Below are 15,551 nucleotides of genomic sequence, written 5' to 3'. Positions count from 1 at the left end.
TTGTGGCACTGTGCGCCGCCAGGATTCGGTGCTTTATCCAACTGCTCTAGACGGCCATTATCCTGTCAACCATCACGCTTGGTGTAGGACTCCACCTGCAGACACTTACTCATGTCCACTGAGCCGCGTTTCATTATCGTCTTCATTAGTTGATCCTATTTGGCTTAGAGACATCCACGCATATTCTGTGACTATTTCCTTTATTATTATCATCGTTCCTTTTTCTAAGAAAGTCCTGGTGCTACCTAGGACGTTTTCCCGGAGGCTCCTGCTGCCCAAGGCTGCTCTGTTTCCACAAGCAGGGAAACGTGTACTGTTTTCGACTGAGAGGATCTTTGACGAGGCTGTACTGCCAGTGATACAGCCTCACCAAAGGTGACTTTTCACTCACGGTGTGACCTCGAGAAGGCAGAGTCCGGTACCACCCCTGCCATCATCATTCGCCGATGATCCCTCATCCCACAGCACCTGCGGCCTCTTGTCAACGTTCTGAAGCGACTCCTGCCATTACATTATCCTTTTGATGAGTCGCGTTCAGCTTTTGGCGTCGCTAAACATCTCCTAACTGTTCAAGTGAGGCAGGAATCGCTGGAAGGTTAATTACTGGACCCAACTGTGTTCAGGACTCGGCGATGATAGTGGTGTCTGGCGAAATGACAGCGTTGGGATAACGGGGCATTTCTTGTTGCGAGGAGGGGCGTGCCAGGGCGTGGGATGCTACGGGCAGTTCTGCAGGCGACACCCACGCGCGTTAAGTGACTCTGGTGTTCTGTTTAGGAGGAGGATGTTTCCTACTCCCTCCTCAGACAGGCCCTGTGCATCGTAGGGTAACACTGGCTCCATACTTCGTAGGGGTAACACTGGCTCCATACTTCATAGGGGTAACACAGGTCCACGAGTATCATAAAGGCGTTAGTGTCGTTGTTCTTGATCTTCCGAGAGGAAGACACTGGCATCCTGTGAGCCATCACATACCCGACAATGATTATCGCGACAGTAGCCTTGGTAGCCAATGCCGCCATTAATACGATGTTGGCGATAGCGACGCTCGACCCTCACCTCCGCTTGTGGTAGGGTAAGGTCATGGGGTACGGAGTCTCTCTATCTGCGGCACACCAGTTCTAAACAGTTGGTGGTTGGTCCTTTTCTTCTCCCGGTTGTGGCAAGTCTCCAGCCGTCCACTACCAGCATCGCGTCGCCATCCAGAAAGCTGAGCCCCATCGACACCTCCAGCTATGACAGTCACCCCAGACACTTGAGTATGGGAGGGTGTTTGACGAGGGGCCCGGGCCAGGTAGAGACCTGGCGAATCTCAAAATGATCCATTAATCCTCTTGCAACTCGACAAATCGCCAGTCCTATAACTTAGATCGCTTCTCTTTCTCTGGATGATGATCCTCCTCCAAGACCTCGAAGTTCAGTCACGCCGCTGTAACGGACATCTGTCGTGTGGTAAAAATTGAGTCGTTATCGCTATCCCTGTGTTGCCAGGCAGGTTTTTATAATAGTGACTCATCAACCTTTTCTATAAGACTCTCATGTCCAAGGGTTTTTACCAGTCCCATCTGCTAGAGGTCGGACGGATGGGTTGGACACCTGGATGGTTGAAGAAAGCTCCAAAAGGAAGCCTAACTCTGTCATCTGACGCCTAATGGTTGCTAATCTATTCCAACCAGCTGGACGCCCGTTGACCAGCAACCCCATATGGTGCGCCCGAGCGATGGTGCCCCGCAGGGGTCGCCTCGTCCGAAAACAAACAGACAAGAAGGGAAATTATGTGTGAACATGTATAGGCTTATGGCAGTAAATAGCGCTGGTTGAGACAGACAAGTGCCTCCTAAAACGACCAGGAGGTGCAAATGTGCAAACAATTAACATAAAAGGACCGTCTGATTTCACACACACACACACACACACACACACACACACACATTTTTCTTCTGCTGCTGACGTTAGGTTAGGTTCATTTCCTGCTGTGAATCTCATTGGTAATTCCGAGTCAGATCGCAAGCTGGAACGAGATGACCAATGGCCATGGTGTTGATGATGTCAGTGTGGCAAATGGGAGCCATGATTTAAGTGTTGACCTTCCATTGTCTTCTGTGTCTGAAGGCAGTCATTACTTAGGGTGGTACCTTTATCAAGTACACACACACACACACACACACACACACACACACACACATATTCTCCGTTTCCCGTATTGGCGAGGTACCGTCAAGAACAGAAGGCTGAGGCTTAGAGGAAAAACTCCTCACTTGGCCCCTTTCTCTATTCTTTCTTTTTGCATAGTGAAACAGGAGGGAAGGAAACGCAGCCCCCAGCTCCCACCCGTTTTAGTCGCCTTCTACGACACGCAGGGGTAATGACAGAATGGATGAAGGCAAGCAAGTATGAACATGTACATGTGCATATATGCATATGCCTGTGTATGTATATGTTAATATGTGTATGTGCGTATATGGGCATTTATGTATTTATGTGTATATGAGTAGATGGGCCATTCTTCGTCTGTTTCCTGGCGCTACACTGGCAGTGAAGTGTGAGCCTGAGCGAGACTGTATGATCGTCAGGTGATACAGGAGGAGTACAGTTCCCTGGTGTCAGTCAAGGCCAGATGGCCCCGCGTCGTTTCGCATCTCATGGTCACCAGGATACATCCTGAGATCTGGCTCCTGCAGAAACAAATTTATGCAACGGAATTATGTAAATGATTTAACCCCTTGAACGCGATAGAACGACCCTTCATCACGGCGGTGCGTTGCTCCAGCACGACTGTACGACTCTTCAGCACGACCCCGTCACGGCGGTGCGTCCCTCCAGCACGACTGCACGACCCTCCGGCACGGCGTTGCGTCTCTTGGGCATGAAGGTTTGGCGTTTGGCCTGACCCATAAGGGACAGGTAATAAAAAAAAGGCTATGATACACAACGGTCGTGGTCAAGGGTCGTACCGTCGTGGACAAGGGTCGTACCTTCGTGATCAAGGGTCGTACCTTCGTGATCAAGGGTCGTACCGCCGTGGACAAGGGTCGTACCCTCGTGATCAAGGGTCGTACCGTCGTGGACAAGGGTCGTACCTTCGTGATCAAGGGTCGTACCGTCGTGGACAAGGGTCGCAACTTCGTGATCAAGGGTCGTACCGTCGTGTACAAGGGTCGTAACTTCGTTATCAAGGGTCGTACCGTCGTGTACAGGGATCGTATCTTCGTGATCAAGGGTCGTACTGTCGTGGACAAGGGTCTTACCCTCGTGGTCAAGGGTCGTACCGTCGTGGCCAAGGATCGTATCTTCGTGATCAAGGGTCGTACCGTCGTGATCAACGGTCGCACCGTTGAATATCATCATCAGATCAACACTATTGCTAATGCTTCCACCAGCAGGTTACAATCAGTACTCCGTCAGACTGTTTGGATACATTCAAGAAATCTAGATAAATACCCTCAAGTTCCCAGTACACATCACCGGTATGAACATGCCACCAAGTTCCCAGTAAACATCGTCTGTAGGAACATACAACGAAGTTCCCAGTAAACATCGTCCGTATGAACATACCACCAAGTTCCCAGTAAACATCGTCTGTAGGGCACCACCAAGTTCCCAGTAAACATCGTCTGTAGGACACCACCAAGTTCCCAGTAAACATCATCGGTAGGAACATAAAACGAAGTTCCCCAGTAAACATCGTCCGTAGTAACACATTACTACGTTCCTGTCCTCTATAAAGTCCTGAGACATGTGGAATCATTACTATCCTCCACAGGAACCTGGCAACACAGTTGATCATTGACATACACACCTTCATGCTTGACCAGATGATGAGGTCAAGATTATGACGTAACTCCCCAAGTCGTCGTGATCAAGGGGTTAATGTCGTCCTTTTGAAGAGGTTCAGTCGTTGTCCTCATGGGGTTGAGTCGTAGTTGTCAAGGGATTAAACTGTCCTGTTCAAAGGGGTTAAGTTGTCTTAAGGATTTAAGTCTTCGTAAGAGGCTGAGTCGTCTTACTCAAGAGGCTTAGTCGTCGTAGTCAAGGGGTTGGTTGGCGTCCTCCAGGGCGAGACATTTGCCCAGCACAGGTACGGACCTTGGACTCAGGTGTTTCTAGAGTAATGGCTGTGGAAACAAAGGCAAAAATTCCATGAGAAATAGTAGGCGTTCCCAAGGACCTTACGGTTTTTGTGTAGGGATAAAACATGTGAAACGCAAGGACGCCAGTTAGGATGGAAGCAGTTGTCATATATAAAGGAATATTGCCAACATGAACAGACTAGTAGTCCATTCAGAAACATCTCAGCACGTTAGTGATGGTTCTACAGTGTCGGCTTCCTTGTGGCATGTATAGTTTTTCGCATTGTTTTATAGCCTAATTCACTATCACGCAAATTATCCACTAGCATGAACAGGTGTCATCACAGATTTCTTTCTAAAGGCCATGCAGCGAGAGGCGACTGGAAGAGAGTCATATGATAGAAGCGTTACTGAAGCTAGGCTGCCGTAAGGGTCAGCCAATTGACCTTCAAAGTAAAGCCAATTGAACAAGAGAAAGAAAAGAGCAGAGTAACGAACGGGAGGAAGATAATTACGTAGATAATGATTTCGCAAGAAACAGGTTACTAGTGGTGCCTAAGTCGCACAACGCACACGTCAGAGACAGCTTCGTAAAAGGAGACAGGGTGAGCATTGCTCCACCGTCTGGAAGAAAAACAGGGGATCTTAAAATATGGAAATAGAGTAGATAAGACCAGTAACATAACAAGCGTGGTTGACGTAATCCCTTGCAGCTGATGCCGATGAACCTGTTTCACTGAAACAAAGCGAGGGTTAAAGAAAAAAAAAAGGACGGAATAAAGGAGATTTAAGGCACACGTGGTACATGTGGATGAGAGGGGGCGTCTACCCAAGTGGAACGGATCCCTGGCGTTGTACCATGGGTTAAGGAGGAGAGCTAGAGAGGTTTCAGAAGCAGCGTTCGTGCGAGCGAAAGATGCCACAAATACTAAATCGCCGGGGCTTTGGTAGTTGGGCAGAGACTGCAAGTCATGTTGCGATACGTGAGTGGTCGACGAAGAGAAGGGCATGGATAGTGGACGAGTCTAGCCCGTGGGAGAACGAGAACCCAGCGGGAAGGAGGCCAGCCGGAGGAGGAACGTAGCGTCAACGTAAGCTTTGTGTGTTGAGCTAATCAAGGAAAAACTTGCGTCGAGACGTCTTGAATAAATTCTCTTTTAACCCCGGATTTCTTCATCGCTTCATCTGTCAATCTATCTATCTATATCTATCTATCTTTATCTATCTATCTATCTATCTATCTATCTATCTATCTATCTATATATATATATATATATATATATATATATATATATATATATATATATATATATATATATATATATATATATTCCTATGAGTCCACGGGGAAAATGAAACACGATATTATCCCAGGGGATAGGGGAGAAAGAATACTTCCCTGCGTGTCGTAGAAGGCGACTAAAAGGGGAGGGAGCGGGGTCTTGGAAATCCTCCCCTCTCGTTTACAATTTTCCAAAAGAAGGGACAGAGAAGGGGGCCAAATGAGGATTTTTTCCTTCCTAGACTCAGTCCACTGTTCTTGTAGCTACCTCGCTAACGCAGGAAATGGCTTATATATATATATATATATATATATATATATATATATATATATATATATATATATATATATATATATATATATATGCGTATGTATGTATGTACTTTCACCTTACTTCTGCCTAAGGATCCCCTTCAGTGGGGTTTCGCAGCACTCAGAAAGCCAGCCAAGTCTATTGGGCAGGGCCACAAGGTTAAGAAGTTTGATGTATAAAATGAGCGCACGGCATTCCACAAATAAATGAAATCTGAATTGATATAAACAAACAGACCGATGGGCACTCTGGAGGCTGATTGTTCAGTGTCTTCGGTCAGAAAGTTGCATTTTGGACAGGATGGGATATGTAATACGGATCGGTGTCCGTAATATTGTAGAGATGGTTGGTGCTCAAAACACACGCGGGAAAGCATAACTCGACCATGCATGGGAAGGGTAGGTTCAGATGGCTGTATGTCTGCTGGAGTGGAGTACCCAGTAATTGGCCCAGCCATTAAGGGAATGGACGAAGGGCTGGGTTGAGAGTGAACCCGCTACCTTACCCTGGACTTAGAACCCGCGCCCGTGAAATTGGAGATCACGCCGCTAACAAGCACTGTTGTACCTCGGAGACACCAGGTGGCTATGAATACCTGATTGTGACTCTTATTTAGTTAGCTTGTTTTGAGACCTCATTTCTGACACTTATACACCACAGTTTCCTGTTGTTCAATACAAAGATACTTAGGTAACAGATTTGTTACACTAAATTGTTTATTTATTTATTATTCAAGTCATTTCTTTCTATATCCTTGTATGTGGTATTGTTAAAGGTGGATGGTAAAGACAGAGAGGGACGTGGCTCATGCTGGTGGAGGGATGGATAATGATGTTAACCACATTTTAAATTTGGCACAGGACGGTTACTAGGTGAATAGGCTACAGCTAATCTGGTTCATGTTCCTCGCCCATGACCCAGTGCTGCTGTGACGGGTTGGTGGCATCGGATGATTCTGCTACAGTAATGGATCACTTCTGCTTGTGTATACATGAGGGCTTCCTCTCATGGAAGGCCCCATAAGGCCACGCACTATTCAAATTTGTCGTACCCAACGTCTGCATGTTGGCGGGACAATGGCTGGACCGAAAGCTTCCCTTATAACAGATCTTTGGACGACGTCTGACCTATACACACAACTCTCTCTCTCTCTCTCTCTCTCTCTCTCTCTCTCTCTCTCTCTCTCTCTCTCTCTCTCTCTCTCTCTCTCTCTCTCTCTCTCTCTCTCTCTCTCTCTCTCTCTCTCTCTCTCTCTCTCTCTCTCTAACAGATGATCTTTCTCACTCTAGCGAGGTTGCCTCAGAGACAGACGACTGAGCCTTCGAGGGGAAAAAATCCTCGCTTGGCTCTTTCAGTTTTAGAATGTGTTAATACTACAGGGTAGGATCAACCCTCTCCCTCCTTCTCTCCTGTCCTTTTGAATCGATTTTTACGACACTCAGGAGATACATGAGTAGTCCTCTATCCACTCTATCCCCAACTGGACTGTTTCTCCTCTCCAGCTGGACTGTTATCCTCCCCTATCCCCAACCGGGCTATTCTTCCTCTATCCCTTGCTGGACCGTTTCTTTCCTATCCTCAGCTAAATTCTTAACCTCCACTATCGCCAACTAGACTGTTAATCTCTCCTGTCCCCAACAGTTTTAAGGAATAACAAGATGTAGTTTTAGACATCATAGCATTAAATTTATCACGGCGTAACATTTTTCCGTGCTTCACCTTCCGTTGTCCTTATAATAGGTGTGCGGGATGGAAGCCTAGCCTAATCCTAGATGGCATCAGCGCAGACGAAGTCTATCTTGCAGGGAAGCAACATGCTTGCAATCCCGACTGAAATACAAGGGATGAAAAGTGCACACACGGAAAAAACAAAGTATCTTACCAGTTTTTATGTGTAACAATATGACACCACAGACGAAGGATATTGAGCAATACCCATCGGTCTGGCCTCACATCGGTAGCCCTGTATTCATTCATGGTACTGTAATTTCTCGATCGCTAGCGACAATCCTTGTCATTTTCTCTAATACTTGTTTTATCAATTTCAAATCTCCATGGACATAACTATCAAGTGGGGCTACCATGAATATTACATTTCTTTCACATTCACGCTTCCCCCCCTTACCGAGACAACACGAGTCGTTTTAATAGTTTCGAAATTCATAGGATCCACCCGGGAAGATTCTTCATTTACATTGTGTACATAATCCAACACCAGGACTAACTCCTCGCGAGCGAGGTGCATACCCACGCAAGACACAGCTAGACCTTGCCACTTCCCGTCAGACCATTTGACCCAAACGCTTAGGTATGTCAAGGTCGTTTTTTGAACCATGAGCCATTTTGCTGTTATTATCCGCTAACGGACTGAGGCGAGCAGGCAAGCGCAATACGGACGGTATCACGTACATGATAAACATCTAACACAAATACCCTCATAGGTGTTTACCCAGACACTCCATGAGAAACGTGTAAGTCCTCTACGTCACCCGCAGAGAGAGACAATCCTAAGGGAAGTCCAATATTCAGCAGCACGATCCTGTGAGTTCATGTCCGTGCTAGGATGTCCGCCCTTACGTCATCACTCTGGGATTTATATTTCTCCTCCGATCATTTATTTATCGTGTTTCCAGTGCTTGATTACACTTGTGGTCAGCATTATGGTGTTTAACTCATTTTCTCATTCCTAATCACCTTTTCCCGCCTTAGAGAAGCAACGTCATACGTTCGTAGCAGATGAATTGCAGCTAACCTAACCACAGGTTACGAACAGAGGCTGGTAATTTGGAGAGAAAATCAGTCGTGCGACGCTTCAGAGAATGTCACGCTACGCAGATATATTGGAGCTAACTTTACTAGATTTTACGAGTGAAAACAGTCCTGCGACGCGCTATGATGTCATACTAGGCACATATAATGGAGCTAATATAATAAGATTTTACGACTAGAATCAATCCTACGACACACAAGGGAATCCAGCAAATAACTATACATCACTCATACCCATTACCAAAATGAGTGGCCGGCCAGTCATCATGGGAACAACATTGACGAAGCGATTCTGAGAGAGACACTAGTTCGTCATGGTCCATTGTGCTTTTATGTGTAGTAGTAATCAGGGATCCCATCTCTCGTACCATTATGTCGAGTTTGCAGAAGTAGTGAATATGTAACGAACTGATTACGTAACAAGTGGGATGAAGTCCCTACCCTTGGATTACTGAGAAGCAATTATGCAAGCTGTGTAGAACCTCGGGCAGAAGTTGAAACTTAAAAAGACCTAAGAATTTTTTCCCCCCTCAAGGATCATTCCTGATACAACACTCACGCACTTCAGCCAGTACTCTTCCAAATGTTGCCTAATGTACATTAGTTTATTTGCACTTAGAATACGGGGACACCAGAGTTTCATGAAATTAATGTAACCCTGGCTGGGTTAGATTCAAGAAAGGAAGGTCAGGTTTGGAGGAGCTCCTGGGAGCCTTTTTGACCTTAACTTCAGACTGAAGATCCACATGCATATTGGGTGCTTGGGACCTGAGCATTATCCTTAACTCCTCAAGGTCTTAAAAGCGTTTTCGGTTGGTGGATGTTGGTGGACGTTGGCGGGCTTAATGACCCTGGCACTAGTTGATCGGCCTCAGTAAACCCCAGACTTGCCTTGTTGCATCGACGTATTTTACTCAAGAGGGAACAACGGACACATGCCAGAACACTGTTACCCACTTATTCCAAAAGGAACTCCCTTAGATTTAATGAACACGGCCTTAGTTATATTATTTGCGAACGAGCAATGGCCAACAATAATCAATTAGTAATATCCTTTACATTGTATTGTGTTTCAACAGGCCATAACTCTAGCTGGTGTTGAGAGATAACATCAATTCTTTTTCTTTGTGTTCGCGAACTAGCAGTATGATGACATCACTGCTCAACAGTTGTTGATTAAGCTGAAAGGCTACCGTTATGAAATAAAATGTTTAGGGACAAATAAGTTGCTATTTCTTTCTTAGGGACAAATAAGTTGCTATTTCTTTCTTCTTAACTTCTCAATTCCTGGAACATAATCTTTAGCTTTATTTGAGTCTCAAAAATAGTAAGACCCACGGTGGCCATGAAAATAAAGGGTAAAGATTTCAGGCGTTGTTTTGTAAAACAACGAAACTTCATATTATTATCATGCCGGCCATACAGTGGGCGGAGCCTGGACGTCACCTACGTCATGCACGGAGCTGCTGCAAGGAGGCAGATGGTGTTGCCATCGTGTGCGTGCATGATGTCTGTACATCTAACCCTCCCTCTGGATACACTAATGGAATTAAGATATTGTCCCAAAGCCGAAAATATATAAATATATATATTTCTTCAATCATTACTCGAATTTTCGGCGTCCCAACTTTATTTGTTAGTTCTTCGTCTAAACAATGATGATATCACACACATACATAACATTCACGCGGAAATACACATTAGTAGAATTTTCTACACATAAAGATGTCTAACGCACGCACTATCCGCATCAGGAAATAGATATATGACCGTCTTATTACATTTATTGCCCAGCACCCCGCTATGCGGTGCTCAGCGATTCCCATCATAACTCAAGGAACCATTTGACTAAGTCGTTCAGTATCTGATACTTCGACTCCCTGATGTGCATCGCCCGTCGAAGGCCGCACAGCCGACGCTGGACGTCGTCAGGCACGCAGTTTTCACCCTCCAGCATCTCTGTACACGCAAAAAGGTTGATTAGGTGTATAGCTCCAGCATTTAGTGATAGATACACAGGCAGGCAGTCGGTTCATCCACTCTCACTGTGGTAGTGTCGCGTCCTTCGCGACTGCATCGTAAAAACATTGGGTGATCCAGCCTCGCCTCACCCATCACGCGGGCAGATAAAAACTAGGTTACTCCCTCTGGCTCAACACCGACCATCCACTCTCGTGTCTGCTGCCATTGGTAATATCTCACAGTTCCTTTGTACCGTCTGGTGATATCGGTCCAAATATGCACAAAAAAAGACTGAGTCATCTATCACTCAGTGATCATTTGTAATATACATTAGCCTACCATGTATGGCTACCTATCATCTTCATGGCGGCTCATGTACCTATGTAGTTGATGTATGTATTGCTGGGATTCGTATCACATGGTCAGTGTATAATCACATTCCAGAGCCAAAGTCAGTAGAGAACAAAGCTTCCTTTTACTTTTCCGTGCAGTATTGAGCGTCGGATATCTGGTTCATGCTTCAGTGGGCTTTATGTTGATGTAAGGATCAATGGGCTCCATAACCCAGGTCCATGCATCAATGAGCTTCATAACCCAGGTCCATGCATCAATGGGCTTCATAACCCAGGGCCATGCATCAATGAGCTTCACATCCCTGGTCCATGCATCAATGAGCTTCATGGCGCTAGTCCGTGCTTCAAAGGATATCACACTGCTAGTGAATACATCACCTGGCTTCAAAGCCGTTGCATCAGTGGGTTGTATGTTGCTAGTCCGTGCATCAACTGGCTTCATCATAGTAGACGAGTGAAGTCCCGGGGTGTGTCCCAGACTCCGTCTCTCGAGACAGAAGACCCGGTACAGCTTCCCCCAGACGTGTCCCAGACTCTTTCTCTACCTGTCGTGTTAGAAGGCAAGGCCCTGGACAGCTTCCCCCAGACGTGTCCCAGACTCTGTCTCTGTCTGTCGAGACAGAGAACCCGGTACAGCGTCCACCAGACGTCCCACGCTCTGTGTCTGTCTGTCGAGACAGAGCACCCGGGACAGCTCCCACCAGACGGGTCCCAGACTCTCTCTCTCTCTCTCTCTCTCTCTCTCTCTCTCTCTCTCTCTCTCTCTCTCTCTCTCTCTCTCTCTCTGTCGAGATAGAGGACCCGGTACAGCCTTCTACCAGGCGTGTCCCTCGATTTTCGTTTGAGACTATACATCATATATCTATATCTCCCACAAGAACTGACACCACCGAATATATCCCTAGCAGCTGCGCTGAAGTCCATCAGGTAGTAGTATCGGTACGACCAGCAGACAGTAAGGTGCGACCAGCAGACAGTAAAGCATGACCAGCAGACAGTAAAGCACGACCAGCATACAGTAAAGTTCGACCAGCCGACAGTACCCTCTGAAGGCTGTGTTCCAGACTTGGCTGAAGTGGCACAAGGTGCGAGCGACACGGCGGAGACATTGCTTCGACTAGTTTTTCCTAACCATTAAGGGATGTTTTACCCCCACACTTGACATTGCTGGCTACAGCCACACGGTTCCTCCCGTTCGCCTGCCAAGGTCCGTCATGCACCGCTAACCTTACCCACAAAAACGTATCCTATTCTTGCGACATTCCTGACGTGAAAGATTCTGAAGGCACACCGAAGGGAGGGCGCCGCCGTCCAGCATCACTTTGCCCTGGAAATGTCATACGTTGGGCTGGAACCCGTGTTTATCCCAGGATATAGACGCTAACATGTTGGGCTGGAACCCGTGTTTATCCCAGGATATAGACGCTAACACGTTGGGCTGGAACCCGTGTTTATCCCAGGATATAGACGCTAACATGTTGGGCTGGAACCCGTGTTTATCCCAGGATATAGACGCTAAGAAGACTGTATAGAAAACCTCGGTTGACCTTGTTTTTTTAATCATCTTACGTTAGCTTTTTGACCCACTATCATCTGGTGAAATCATTCCAAAAGTATAACATGTTCCTTCCTACAAACATCGAGTTTACTTACCTTTGCTTACCTACAAACATCAGCTGTGCTTCCCTACAAAGATCAGCTGCACCTCCCTACAATCATCAGCTGTGCCTCCCTGCAATCATCAGCTGTGCCTCCCTGCAATCATCAGCTGTGCCTCCCTGCAATCATCAGCTGTGCCTCCCTGCAATCATCAGCTGTGCCTCCCTGCAATCATCATCTGTGCCTCCCTACAACCATCATCTGTGCCTCCCTACAATCATCAGCTGTGCCTCCCTGCAATCATCAGCTGTGCCTCCCTGCAATCATCAGCTGTGCCTCCCTGCAATCATCAACTGTGCCTCCCTACAATCATCAGCTGTGCCTCCCTGCAATCATCAGCTGTGTCTCCCTACAACCATCATCTGTGCCTCCCTGCAATCATCAGCTGTGCCTCCCTGCAATCATCAGCTGTGCCTCCCTACAATCATCAGCTGTGCCTCCCTGCAATCATCAGCTGTGCCTCCCTACAACCATCATCTGTGCCTCCCTGCAATCATCAGCTGTGCCTCCCTGCAATCATCAGCTGTGCCTCCCTGCAATCATCAGCTGTGCCTCCCAACAATCATCAGCTGTGCCTCCCTGCAATCATCAGCTGTGCCTCCCTGCAATCATCAGCTGTGCCTCCCTGCAATCATCAGCTGTGCCTCCCTGCAATCATCAGCTGTGCCTTCCAACAATCATCAGCTGTGCCTCCCTGCAATCATCAGCTGTGCCTCCCTACAACCATCATCTGTGCCTCCCTGCAATCATCAGCTGTGCCTCCCTACAATCATCAGCTGTGCCTCCCTGCAATCATCAGCTGTGCCTCCCTACAACCATCATCTGTGCCTCCCTGCAATCATCAGCTGTGCCTCCCTACAACCATCATCTGTGCCTCCCTGCAATCATCAGCTGTGCCTCCCTGTAATCATCAGCTGTGCCTCCCTGCAATCATCAGCTGTGCCTCCCAACAATCATCAGCTGTGCCTCCCTGCAATCATCAGCTGTGCCTCCCTGCAATCATCAACTGTGCCTCCCTACAATCATCAGCTGTGCCTCCCTGCAATCATCAGCTGTGCCTCCCTACAACCATCATCTGTGCCTCCCTGCAATCATCAGCTGTGCCTCCCTGCAATCATCAGCTGTGCCTCCCTGCAATCATCAGCTGTGCCTCCCTGCAATCATCAGCTGTGCCTCCCTACAATCATCAGCTGTGCCTCCCTACAATCATCAGCTGTGCCTCCCTGCAATCATCAGCTGTGCCTCCCTACAATCATCAGCTGTGCCTCCCTGCAATCATCAGCTGTGCCTCCCTGCAATCATCAGCTGTGCCTCCCTACAATCATCAGCTGTGCCTCCCAACAATCATCAGCTGTGCCTCCCTGCAATCATCAGCTGTGCCTCCCTGCAATCATCAGCTGTGCCTCCCTACAACCATCATCTGTGCCTCCCCGCAATCATCAGCTGTGCCTTCCTATAAAGATCAGCTGTGCCTCCCCGCAATCATCAGCTGTGCCTTCCTATAAAGATCAGCTGTGCCTCCCTACAATCATCAGCTGTGCCTTCCTATAAAGATCAGCTGTGCCTTCCTATAAAGATCAGCTGTGCCTCCCTACAATCATCAGCTGTGCCTTCCTATAAAGATCAGCTGTGCCTCCCTACAATCATCAGCTGTGCCTCCCTACAATCATCAGCTGTGCCTTCCCATAAAGATCAGCTGTGCCTCCCTACAATCATCAGCTGTGCCTCCCTACAATCATCAGCTGTGCCTTCCCATAAAGATCAGCTGTGCCTCCCTACAATCATCAGCTGTGCCTTCCCATAAAGATCAGCTGTGCCTCCCTACAATCATCAGCTGTGCCTCCCTGCAATCATCAGCTGTGCCTCCTATAAAGATCAGCTGTGCCTCACCCCATGATGTAGCAGGAGGCGCCATAAATCACAGACAAGGTCATCGCCAACGTCATCAGCACGCGGGCTCAGTACTTTCAACGTTGCATGAAGAGCGACCAATGTCGTCACACACACACACACACACACACACACACACACACAAACCCTTCCACCCACTCAAGGACGCCAGCCATTACGCAACGCTGATTTAGGGCACATGCACGTCATACACTGACATACACGTATGATACAGGGCCTCCACGTACGTTGTATGAGACCAAAACAATGAAGAGTCCACACATTCATCGGTACTCAAGTAATGAGGTACAATTGTACTTTCTGCAGTAATTCATGTAATATACAGTACTGATTTCTATTGATATACGCTGTTCAGACTCGCAGATTTATATATATGTAAGTTAGAAATTTTTCATTCATCATTTTAGAATGATATTATTAACACCCAGCTCGGAAGGTATACGCTGTGCAATAATGGTGCGTTCGTATAGTATACGTCATACGTAGATTCATCCTCAATAGACCTTTGTATGATTCCTTAAACGAGTCTACCCCGGCTTGTTTACATCTGATCAGCTGTTCAAAACGCGACAGAAATGAAAAGCGGCTACATAATGGCTGTCCATCCCTCGTTGCACTCACGACTTTCAACCTTATTGCCTTAAATGTACGATTAATTTGTTCCTCTTAGCTTTTAAAAATCTCTACGTGATTTTCCCCTAAATAATGAAAGAGCATAAACCTAAGAGGCGAAAGTCATATGAAAGGCTGGAAATACTACCAGTACATTTATGACGAATATTGAACTGTGTTAAGCAGTATCATTGTAAACAAAGGCAAACCAGATCTCTGGACAAAATCATTAAATTCAGGATAGTGCAACCACAGACAAGGAGAAGCAAGCAAGCACACCCAACGTTATATTTGTTGAACACGCGAAATATAAAATTTTTTGATGCTCTGTTGAGTGTAAAGAGTTATCAATATCTCTGCTGTCAAATCGAGTTAGCACCTTGAAGGTTGTAATAAAGTCTGCCTTCTTCCTTGTCTCACACATCAGCCAACCCATGGCCACTCCGTCCTGTATCTTTAAATCAGGTGTCTTATATCAAGCACAGTCTTTGTGGACTTCCGTTGAACCTTCTCCAACAGATCTACAAGTTTCTCCCAGCGGTGGGACCAGACTGGTGATGCGAGGTCTCACTTGGTCATAAAATATATTCTGAATGTTCGTAGACATCCTCTCTATGCAC

The sequence above is a fragment of the Panulirus ornatus genome, chromosome 4 (assembly GCF_036320965.1).
Source record: "Panulirus ornatus isolate Po-2019 chromosome 4, ASM3632096v1, whole genome shotgun sequence".
Taxonomy (NCBI): domain Eukaryota; kingdom Metazoa; phylum Arthropoda; class Malacostraca; order Decapoda; family Palinuridae; genus Panulirus; species Panulirus ornatus.
This window is presented reverse-complemented; position numbering follows the sequence as displayed.